Source organism: Sebastes umbrosus, chromosome 9 (assembly GCF_015220745.1).
Source record: "Sebastes umbrosus isolate fSebUmb1 chromosome 9, fSebUmb1.pri, whole genome shotgun sequence".
Taxonomy (NCBI): Eukaryota; Metazoa; Chordata; class Actinopteri; order Perciformes; family Sebastidae; genus Sebastes; species Sebastes umbrosus.
The window spans coordinates 6,702,054-6,714,084 of NC_051277.1; the positions used below are offsets into that span (position 1 = coordinate 6,702,054).

The 12,031-nt window shown below is 38.5% G+C and overlaps 1 long non-coding RNA gene across 1 annotated transcript in view; it reads left to right on the plus strand.

Annotated features, from left to right (window-relative positions):
• The first annotated feature begins 5,965 nt into the window (after window positions 1–5,965).
• Window positions 5,966–12,031, plus strand: part of LOC119494137 — a 100,479-nt gene continuing 94,413 nt past the window's right edge. Inside the window, exons 1-2 of the long non-coding RNA XR_005208133.1 lie at window positions 5,966–6,095; window positions 6,381–6,467. This is a non-coding gene — a long non-coding RNA (uncharacterized LOC119494137). The remainder of the gene's footprint in view (window positions 6,096–6,380; window positions 6,468–12,031) is intronic.

Genomic DNA, 12,031 nt, shown 5'->3' on the forward strand with positions numbered 1-12,031 from the left:
TGTGAGCACTGAATTGTGGTTTTGCACGTGTACAGTATGCATACACTCATATACAGAAAACTGTTGTGCCACATGTTGCACAAGCAGTCCTTGGGAGGTCATTCAAGCAGGAGAAGAATGTGTTATGCTCACAAAGCACTAGTTGCTATGACGTGTTGTTCGACTTCAATCTCAAGTCAAAAGTGTTTACAGCTGATCCAAATGGACACCCTCGAAGACAGCCATCATAGAGAGGGATGAGACACAATAATCTTTTCAATATAGGGATAAAGATGAACATTTTAGATAGATAGATAGATAGATAGATAGATAGATAGATAGATAGATAGATAGATAGATAGTAACTTTATTGATCCCGAGGGAAATTCAAGTTTCCAGCATCACAGTTCCATAGTGCAAAACATGTTAGTAAAAGGCAATAAAAAAGTTAGTAGTACAAAGTACGAAGTATAAAAGATACAAGGAGATGAAGAAAACTGTTAAAACTGAATATAGTGCAGGGTAACAGCTGTGACACAGGACAATTAAAAAAGTAAATATAGTGCAGAAGAGACTGTTAAAATGAATATAGTGCAGGGTAACAACTGAGATAAAGGACTATCAAAAATGTGAATATAGTGCAAAAAGTGATATAGTGCTGAATGATAAAATATAAGAGATATACAGTAGAGACCAGGGGATTAAGAAATGTCAAATATGGAATATAATGCAGAATAAGAACTGAGGTAGAGAGTTTTTTAAAAATAGACTAAAGTGCAGAATAAAGCTGTACATTATTGGTATAATACAGCAAAAAAAACAGTCTATAAATGTGCAGAGTAGAGCTGTTGTTGGTGTGCAGAATTAAAAAAGTAGCTTAGTCTATGAACGGGCACTGTGTGCATTATTATCTGTCCTGCAGACCGTCCTCCTTTGTCGTCCCATTTTCAGATTGTCTCGCCTGGCAACACATTCATAGTGTTGCACTCATTTCTTGTGTGTGTGTGTGTTGTGTAAGTGATGAAAAAGGACGTCTTGAGGGAGAAGTTCAAACCCTGTTAATTTTCTCACCTCCGCTCACCTGTGGGTGTGAATGATTGCAAGTTTCTGAAAGTTACAGAAACTGTCAGACACATTCCCCCTGCAATTCCAATGTCGTAAAAGTGTTGGGGAAGGGGGTGTAGGACAACACTTCTCATGTAAAGTGCAGAGCAGCTGAAGACAAAATTGTTTTCACAGGTTGATAGAAGAATGTGTGAATTAGTGGAGTGCCCCTTTAAGCCATCTCTTTACCTCATCTACAATACAATACTGGTGGTGAGCCATGACTGACGGACACAGCACAAGCTTAAATGATAAACATAGACTGTATATAAGAAGTGGCTACCTAATATCACGCCAAAGTGTGTAATAGACCCGCCTGAGGGAAGCGTGTCAGTGTCACATGTTGCATCAATGAGGCGTGAATAGTACACTCGTGTATGAACAAAACTGCTTAGTTAGGTTTAGGAAAAACGATGTGATTGGGCTTAAAATAAGTACAGAAACTAATTAAAATACATACGGAAACAACATGAGTACGGAAAACACGTAACAAATGTCACTAACGTAACTTACAAAACAAAACACCGGTCTCGAACACCATCGCTGGCTCTGAGCATAGCATATTTACGCAGATTTACATTGCAGTCAGTACAGACTAAATGGCATAAAAATGACACACCAAAAGCATAAACGGCGTTCTTATTGCATGCTTTTTTTCTTGCGCATTATTGTGCCAGGCACGCGCCTTTTGCGTGCGACCACGCTGGAAGTGGACGTAGTTACCGTGACGTCACCCGTTGGTTTGTGGACTACGGTTTTGAAGTCTCGAGTTCAGCATTTTCTGCAGAGTTCAGAAGTGACACGAGAGGGTGGAGCTAAATACAACCGAACACTGAATTAGACATTTTTAGGCGACCAAAATGTAACTATTAACTTTCATGAACTGAAAACACACTGTGAAAGGGTTAAATTTGTAAGACAAAAACGCAGACAACTCCCAGACCGGACAATGCTGTGGTAGCGACCTGTCAATCACAAGGTAGCCACGCCCTAAAGCATCCCCTGCTTTATGGTCTATTTGACTCTAAATGGGACCATAATTTACTAAATGAACATCATGCTGTATTGAAGAAGACTTGAAACTAGTGATTGAGACCATAAACTCATGTTTACAATGTTTACTGAGGGAATAAATCAAGTGAGAAGTAGACTCATTTTCTCATAGACTTCTATACAATCAGACTTCTTTTTGCAACAAGAGGAGTCGCCCCCTGCTGGCTGTTAGAAAGAATGCAAGATTAAGACACTTCCACATCAGATGGATGGATGGTAGCCTCCTGACGATAAAGAAAGCCCTGCAACATTTAACAATAGGGTGTATTTTATTGCACATAAATAGTTTGAAATAAAGATGGTGCAGTCTTTAGAGGGTCATATAATACAGCCTCAGTAACAACAACATGAAAAGATGTATAACTTATTATTAGAATAATGTGTTATTAAACACCTAGGCTGAAATGTGTATGCAGTATCTGTCCTTCTTGTCGTTGATCATTGTTATATATTGTACCACTACTGTAAGTGTGCACATTTTTCCTGATGTAGGTGTGCATGTGCAGTTGATGGATGAACACATTTGTTGTCTTCTTACTGTTGTTTTGCTGTGATTTTTTTACTGCAGATTCTGAGATGTCCAAGGCAAATTTCCCACGGGGACAATAAAAGCCTATCTTATCTAATTAGCTCAACCTTAACATCACTTTTCTATACCGTGAGGTAACATCTGTTTGTGTGTATAATAAAGCTGCATTAGATGAGATACATCATGTCACGCAGATGTTCCTTCCATACGCGGCGATCACAGGCATTTACAGCAATCATCTACCTTCACGTGTAATCTGTCACTTATTGTGTCAGCTTCCTCAGACAAACATCACATGCATCAGAGTGACTAATGTATTCCCATTGCACAATATTTCTTTTCCACTCAACTGAAATCCTTCTGCTGTGTACATGATCCAATTATCACCTCTTTTTCTACCCCTTTGTCCCCCTAATTGGTTTTCTCTCTCTCACCTCACAGTGTGCCAACAGAGTTAAATCTCTTTATGTGATTACTCGAACTTATTAATTTAAATAAAGGGCCAACATTATTCAGATGGCATCTGGAGAAGTCTTTCAAGGCGAATTATCTAATTGCTCTCCTGCTGTTTGTATCCCAGTTCATATTACAAATTATCCAAATTGCTTTGAATGCAAACAGCAACAACAACACTGATCAGGTGACTAGATATTCTTTTTTGCTGAACACCTCAGGGTGTATGTGAAAACAAAAAACACCTGACAAACAAAATCGCAAACCATATTCTCTATTACCGAAGGAATTAACACAAACCACACCAGAGTCACATGTTTGAGACATACAGGCTGATATGTAGAAGGTATGGAGGAGGCCAGATTTGCAACCCTAGAATGATGAAGAAAATGACCGATTCATTCTTCTTAAACATGAACTGGAGGAAAGGATATAAATTGGGTCAGCAAGGTAAATACTGTAGGGCTTGAAGTTGTCACAGAAAAGTTAAACGAAGAGGATCTATGCCACTGAAGAGACCTTTTTCAAACATGACAGCCACTGAATAATAAGATTAAGAGGCTAATGCTAATTTTAGAATGCTAACATGCTGTTGTTAAGCAGGTATAATGTTTACCATGTTCATCTTAGTTTCAAGCTAACATTTGCTAATTAGCACTGAACACTAAGTACAGTTTAGGATGATGTGAATATAATTAGTTGCAGGTATTTGGTCATAAAATTATTGGACAAATTTAAGTTTTGACCTGATGGTGGCACTAAAAGAAAGCTTAAAGCTGAAGTCGGTAACTTTGAGCAAATATGACAAAAAAGGTCACTTTATCCCGACAGTAGAGTATCAGTCAGATAATCTGTGAAATGTGGTGGATGGGTCAAACAAACACAGGGCTTTCATCCAGGAGACCGGTTACAGGTTACAATCAGCTGTTTGTTTGTGTCCTGTGTTCACAACGTTAAAGTGTCAGTAGGCAGTATATATTTTTGGCATCATTCGGCAAAAATTCCATAATAACCTTTCAGCATATTGTAATTCAAGTGTTCTGAGAGATAACTAGACTTCTGCTCCTCCTCATGGCTCTGTTTACAGGCTTTAGAAAATCTAGCCCGTGACGGGAGACTTTGACCAATCACAGGTCATTTTATTGAGAGAGCGTTCCTATTGGCTGTGCTCCGGTCATGTGACCGGAACTTGGCGTTCCTTCACCAGTTTTCACAATCGCAGCGGCGTCACAAACTTTCTCATTTTACAGCTAAACCGTGCACTACAAGATGATTCTGAAAACATTTGAGGAGAGAAATAGTCATTAACGTAACAGAATATTGATTCATATTTGATCAGCGCTGCCTAGTTTGACCGTTTGGTCGGAGTTTGCGAGTGATTGACAGCCGGCTCTCATAGACGGCAGCTGGACACTAGACCTCAGATCAGCTCTTACTGCTTGTTTTTCCTCTGGTCTATAGTGACCGTTTTATAAAAATAACTTTTTTAATCATATTTGCTCCAATCTCGCCTACTTCAGCTTTAAGATTCATTTTCACTTAATAAATGTAGTAGTTTTAAGCCCAACCATGATGTTTTTTTCCCAAACCTTACTAAGTGGTTTTGTTTCATTCTCCAGGGATCATGAATATCGGTACAAAATTTCTTGGCAAAAGCTGTTGAGATATTTCTGTCTGGATTAAAGTGGTAGAGCGACTGACGGAGGGACATCGCCATCCATAGAGTCATGCTGCTATAGTGGGGATAAAAAAAGCAAAGAGGAAAAGGAAGTATAAAGGTGCATGTCTTATGATGCATGATTATAATATATGTACATGCAGTTTCCACATGATGACCTTCACTTGTACAAATGTCTTTATCTATAGTTTCATTATATAAGAGACAGGCTGTCACCCATTATAATGCTGGTTCTCTCATTAGTAAATTCCACTTCTTAGATAATAAGTTACTTGATAGTTACCTCAATTTAGTTTACTTCATTATATTTGTCTAATGTTTGGACAACAAATAAGTGTATAAGTGCTGATATGTGCGAATGCATGAAATACAGGTATGGAATAGCCATTAACAGAAGGAAACCTATGTAATGTAATATATCATACCGTGACAGTTGATATGACGTGAGTTGACGTGACCGTAAGTCACAATGACTATTCAATGTCATGACGTATGTTAAAATGACTATTTTAAGCCTCATACAATCAGTTCTGGGCATTACACGCGTCTCATCCTGAACCTACATCTCAAACTTTCAATCTCTATCCAGCTGGATGTTATAAGAGCAATGATCTGTGTGCAGGAATCTAACCAGACAGCCATATCTGATGAGATATTCAATGGGACACATATTAATTTCATCTGTCTGTGGGAATTGGAATGACCTGGCTTCATACGGTTTTGGCCTGTCACACGATAACGAGCTCCCTCGTTATATAATTAATTGCCGCTGGATTCTTCCAAATCTTGGTTTAGGATTATGTCATTATAGTTCACTTTGGGTTCACTATAGTTCAGCAAAACACTGGATCTCTCTCTCTGCAGTTATTTCCACACAATGTTCCCAAAACACACGACTGATTTATGTGTTTTTCTGAATATGATCTATGTGGTTACCTCCGCAGTTTAGCTAAAGAAGTAATCAGCAGAGGGTGTATGCAGTGAGTAATGCCAGGAAGTTAATGAGTCTCACAATGGTATTGTTGTAATTTTATATTTGTTCGTTTTTATTTATCCCTTAATTTCCTTTATATGTATTATTTATCTATATGTATCAGTCTAATTGTTTATTGTATTGTTCACAGATTTAAAATAAAGTATTTTTTTTTTTTTAAAAAAGGTTGTGATGTGTTTGGAGAGTGAGGTGCAGAGGGACGGGGCTGATCTGCTTTGAAGAAGACTATGTCGCCCCAGGTCTAGTGCTTGGTCCGGATGGTGGAGACAGGAGGCATCAGAGAAGAGGGGGCCTGGTTAGTAGAGGTCAGTAGATATTTCCAACTTCACAGTTGCAGAAATTATATTTATCCAGTCAAAATTAAGGACACTGATATCAGTCCCTTTTATTATTAATCAAGCTAACAAAGTGGACTTAACGTCCAGGTATGATGATTTTTAGTCTAGTCCATTCAATCAACTCATCAGTCTCAGACCAGCGACAACAAACTTCATCAGGTTGGATGTAGCTAGCTAACATCTTTCACCAACTGTAGAGTGACATTTTGAAGGAGTATCATAATAATCCATAACTCTGCTGTGTCCCTGCAGGATATAAAGTCCCACCTGGGGACTAACTAACAATGACTTGATGGATCAGTTTTGCAAACACAACTTCCAGAAGATGCTCTCCTAAAGGTAAGACACTTACTTTATTAAATATGTGCAGTGTGATGATGCAGTTTGGCTTTCAGATGTTTGCTCATTGTGTCATGGTCTTTGCTTGGCTTGTTGCACAGCACCTGTTGCTTGTTGTTTACATAATTTCTGTTATACAGTCATCTCCATGTTGACTTTTTAGTCGTATCATCTTGTTGTTCAGTGGTTTATATGACTGCTCTGTGACAATCTATTAGCTTTATTTGGATACTATGAAGAGAACATACTGAAGTAGTTAACCAAGTTAGTGATTGGTTTGCTGTAATCATTCAGATAAACTAGTTTAGCTCACCTTCACTACACAACTTAACATAAGTTTCGATGTGCATGGACTGATTGTTATCACATAAGATAAGATAAGATAAGATATACTTTTATTGTCCCTGTGGGGAAATTTTTCCTGGACTCCGTCCAACTGCAGTTACAAGCACTAAATTAAAACAGCATCAACAACAATAATACAAAATTCCACATCAGACAGGGAAACAGTTTCACAGAAACAGATGTTTCAACACATACACAGTCCATGTACATAATGGCACATACTATCACACACACTATCACACACACCATGGCAGGTATTGCACCGGTAGTGCACTACACCGTCTACCGTGTTGCCCATATCGCACAGACAATAGTCCAATATTACACATATGCAACATATTGCACTGTCCCAATTTAACATATTGCACTGTCATTATGATAGCCTGATGTTACGAGTTGTTGAGGAGTTTAATAGACATCGGCAGGAATGAATGTTTGTAACGGTTCAATCTGTTTGCTGCAGCAAATTGACATGTAAGTCAAGCATTGGCTTGTGTTTTGATTAGTTTCATTTTGCAGGAGGATGTCTGATGTCTGCAGTTTACACTGGCTTTTCTATAGTAAATCTATGGTGGAAACCATAGTACCTTTAGTAGTAGGCTACATTCAGTTAGCATAACTGGTTAACTATTGTAGTAATTTCTGTAACTGTAAGTAAACATATGGCATAAATCCATAGTGCTCTGATGGCACGTGACTGACCTGTTTGTCAGCATGGTGTTTACAGCTGCAAAATGGCATGGAGACACCTTTGGTGCTCTTACACTTTCCTGGTGAAGCTCCTCACTGACTAAGGAAATGAGGTGGCTGGTAAATGTGTCTGGATTAGAGGAGACACATGGTTGTTCACACTTTCCAGGTTAACAGTAGAGTTAGCAATGACAGACATACAGTAGGAGACAAAGATAGATGACTGTATTAATAACTATAGCTAACAATTTGATTTAGAAATGAAACTTGCATCATTTACTATTGTTGCACTCAGCACATATCTTCTCTTTTTATTACCTCCACCAAGGAGGTTATGTCTGTTTGTCTGTCAGTTTGTCAGAAAGGACTACGGAAAAACTACTGGCCAGATTTTCATGAAACTTGGTGGAATGGTGTAGCATGGGCTGAGGAACTCACTTTCATTAACGTTGTGAGTTCAGGCATTTGGTCTTGGCGGAGGTATGTGCTCTCCGAGTGCCTTTCTAGTTTTATAGTTTTATGAAAGCTAAAAACCTCATTTATTTTCATTTGAGAGAGATAACTTAGAGTAATGGTAGTATTACTTAAGAGTGTGTACCAAGCCCTCACTGATAAAACTAGGGCCCCTCTCTGTCTCCCCTTTCTAGGAAACTTATGAGCACATCTCTGGTAAACACAAGTATTGTGGTGCTTATGTGTGATTCTTTGTGGGGAAACTCAGGTTTACAGATCTTTCGATTAAATCAACTGATCGATTAGTTAACAAAATCATATGAGTGTTAGTCAACTGAGGATTTCTTTGTTTGAGGACAGCCCTAGATATAACGTCCAACAATTTGTACAGACAGTGAAGCAGGGCCTGCACTGTGTCCACAGGCTTCAGGCACCACAGTGAGTGGACAGATGGAGTACAAACTGTGCTCATCTGCAGCTAAACATAACATGATCTTTGGGCTTTTTGGGTTAATCTGTGCCCTTAAGGTAATTTGCAGCTCTCGGAAGTACCTTTTTCTTAAACATGACTAATGTAAGGTTTATGGAGTTTGTGACGGTGCAGTATTTATGTGGAGAGTCATCTCAATAGATCCCTCTGAAGGAACAAAAAACTGTTGGTACTGAATGACCTTATTTTGCCTTTTTTTTCCAATCTACCGTTGACGTGTTGTGAAGATCAAATCACACCTCAGTGAAGCATCAAGCTGATCTTTTTGTTTGTTTTGTCCTGCGAGGATGCAATGCCTCAAACAGTTCATATTCTTGCCGACAACTGTCAGCTGTGGTCCAAGCTTATGTGCAGATACGTTTGATAGTGTGTCAGTCTGCGGAGACACTGCGATAGCAATGTTGTGGGGGGGGAAACAAAGAGGACAGGTAGTGTTGAGGAGCAGCCAGAGCTGTGGAGGACGGTCATGTGCTAATCTGTCATTAAGAAGTAGAGCCTGGAAATGATCTGTGAAATCAGATATTAAATGATGGAACGACTTTTATTCTCTATCTGTCTTTGTCAATGTTTTTTCAGAAGAATAATATAACATTTTAGAATTATGTTAAAGTCACATATTCATACTTTATGGGCGCCTTACATGCTTCATGCACCCATTTTCATTGTATTTATTTACCTGCAAGTTCTTTTGTCATAACCATAAGGTGCATAATTTAGTCTTCTTTGTGCCTTATCCATGTGTGTTTGTGGTTATATTTAGATCAATCTGGGTTTCTGATCGTGATGCCGACCCATTTGAGTTTTGAATCCTGCTAATTGGTTGTTAAAACGATGAAACATTTCCCTAAGAGTTGTGACTGGGATCTAAAGAAAGAAAATGTACGTAATAATGACTAATTAAAGCTGATCACATAATCAGAGAGCATCAGCAGGGGGCTTGAAATGTGTTGCCTCAGCTGTTATATTTAAAGCCCAAATACATTTTGAGTGCTGTTTGGTTGGATGCAGCCGTAGGCTTTTTTGATAAGGAAGGGTGTTATGAAGAGGTCACTGGTGCTTAGGAAGTTAATCAGCAACAATTAGGTAATCAGTGACCCTGGATTCAGTTGACCCCGCCAGAGATGTTACTGCTCCATCTCCAGCAGTCTAGTTTGAACAGGATAATAGACCGCAGCGAGATTGAGACATGAACTGTTAGCTTCACAAAAATGGGGACATTATGACACAGATAGGTGACATATTTTCCGGTTGAGCGGGCCCGAGGCAGCGAGGCAGCACTAATAAGGTGACAGGGAGAACTTGGAGCGAGGTAGTTTGGCTGTGACTATTCTGTGGCACAGAAAGGTTGACAAGTCTTTTTGTCTGTTTACAAAAGAAATATATTAGCTTCTCTCTTTTTGAGTTTCATTAATAGCTTTATAATGAGGCCTTGGTTTCCCATCAGAATTCTCTCGCAGTAAAAGACACAGCTTGTGAGGAAAATTAGATCACTGTATAATGTAAAAGAGTCAATATATGTAACTGAATTAAATTGAATAATTTTATACATTAAATTAAATTAATTGTTTAGTCTTTAAAACATCATAAATTAGTGAGAAATGCCTGTCACAATGCCAAAATTGTTTTTTAATTGATTGACCTACACTTCTGTGTTTGTAAATGCATTTAAAACACAATTTAAAACATTTAAATTCACACAGTATCTACCAGTGTCTGGCACAGTAGCTTAAAATAGATATAATCACAGAATGTGGCAAAGAAAACAATATTTCTTTCTTTAACGCTCATTGCATAATTGCCAATAACACAATAATGCCAATGAAATGTGGCCTGTTTATTCCCTGTGCAAACTCTTTACATATTTTCATCATAAAAAGGAGCTTTCTTCTTCTTTTAGGTGTTCATTTCACTCTGTTTGTAGTCTGAAAAATGCTGAAAAGTATGCATTAGGATAACTTAAATGATATTTGCCATTTTCTATTGTCATTCATGTTGCTCTGTATACAACTTGACATTTCTCCTTAAGTATGTTTGAGCACCTAGACTCTCAGTATGTGTCCCCCGGGGCTGCCGTGACAGCTTCAGTTACTGCAGGTTGATTTAAAAGCTATAAATATCAGATCTGCTATAACTCTCACTAAGAGCAATAGTTTGATTTCAGTGACAGCAACACTGATGTGGCTGTATTTGTAATTGTAAAATGTGAGCTGATCTTTATGCTTTGAATTCAGGAGAAGTGCTGTAGTGCTCGTCTAAAGCATTAGGGGGCAGTATAACCCCAGTTCAGAGTCTCTCAAACTGCAATGTTTCTCTGAAGAGCTACACTTACTACAAACACCCTATTTTCTGCTCTTTTTCCTCACTTTTCATGATAGCAAATTGAGTGAAAACGAGATCGTTGCCTTCATACTGATTAATGGTTGTGACTAGAAGTGGTACTGAACGTTTTGCTAAACACATAATGACCAGTAAGTGGGGTTGATTGTGTCAGGTCCTCTACTGGTTGCCATGCTTTGTGTTTTGATTGCTAATTGCTCCCCTCACTGGTTTTCATTTCTTACGTAGGCGTAGCTCCGCTTAACCTGTGATTTAAAAAAAGAAGAAAAAATACAGAAGGGTCCCTGCTGCCAGCTTCTCAAATAAGGAGTTGTTTTCATCTTTATCATGATAATCAACTGAACATTTTCTGAAAAGATTATTTTGAGTTAAAATTCGGGCTGCGAATAAGGATTTCTTTCATTGTCGATTATTTTTGATTAATGGATTAGTTGTTTGGTCTGTAAAATGTCAAAAAATGTCGACCAGTGTTTCCCAAAGCCCAAGATGATGTCCTTAAATGTCTTGTTTTGTCTACAACTCAAAGATAATCAGTTTAATGTCGTAGAGGAGTAAAGAAACCAGAAAATATTCCCATTTAAGAAGCTGGAATTTTTCTTAAAAAAAGAAATACTCAAACTGATTAATCGATTATCAAAATAGTTGCCGATTAATTAATCGTTGCAGCTTTAGTTAAAATTTTAGACTTTGACTGGAAAATAAGTGGTGGATCAATGAAACATATCATTAGTTGCAACCCTAATGTTTCTACACATGTTTTTGAATGTAATAATGAGGAAAATACTTAACAATGAAAGGAACAGCATCTCCAAAATGTTGTACATGAAAGCCTGCGATGATCTTAACTCCTTGTGTTGTTTTGGGCAAAGACGAAGAACGCAAAGGTGGTTTTATTAAGGCTGACTGGATAAGGTGATATGCTAGCAATGGGCAGGTGTTGGCTTGACTTACATCTGGAACTAAAGCTGTGGAAAAGTTGCTCGGCAGTCGGTGGATGTCTGCAGGAAAGGGAGAGACGGGAAGAGAACATGCCAACCTCTGGCCCATATCTTTGCCCATGCAGAGACTTCTCTCCGGGGCAAATTGCTGCTTGTTCTACAGTCTGAACGGCTTTACTACAATGATAGTGACTGAGTGAGGGCATGGCTGGTATCAGAGGTGGATGTGAACTGACATCCCCATACACTCAACCCACCAGCCTGTTGCCTTCAGGATGTCTCATTTAGCAGTAGAGCAGAAACCAGACCAA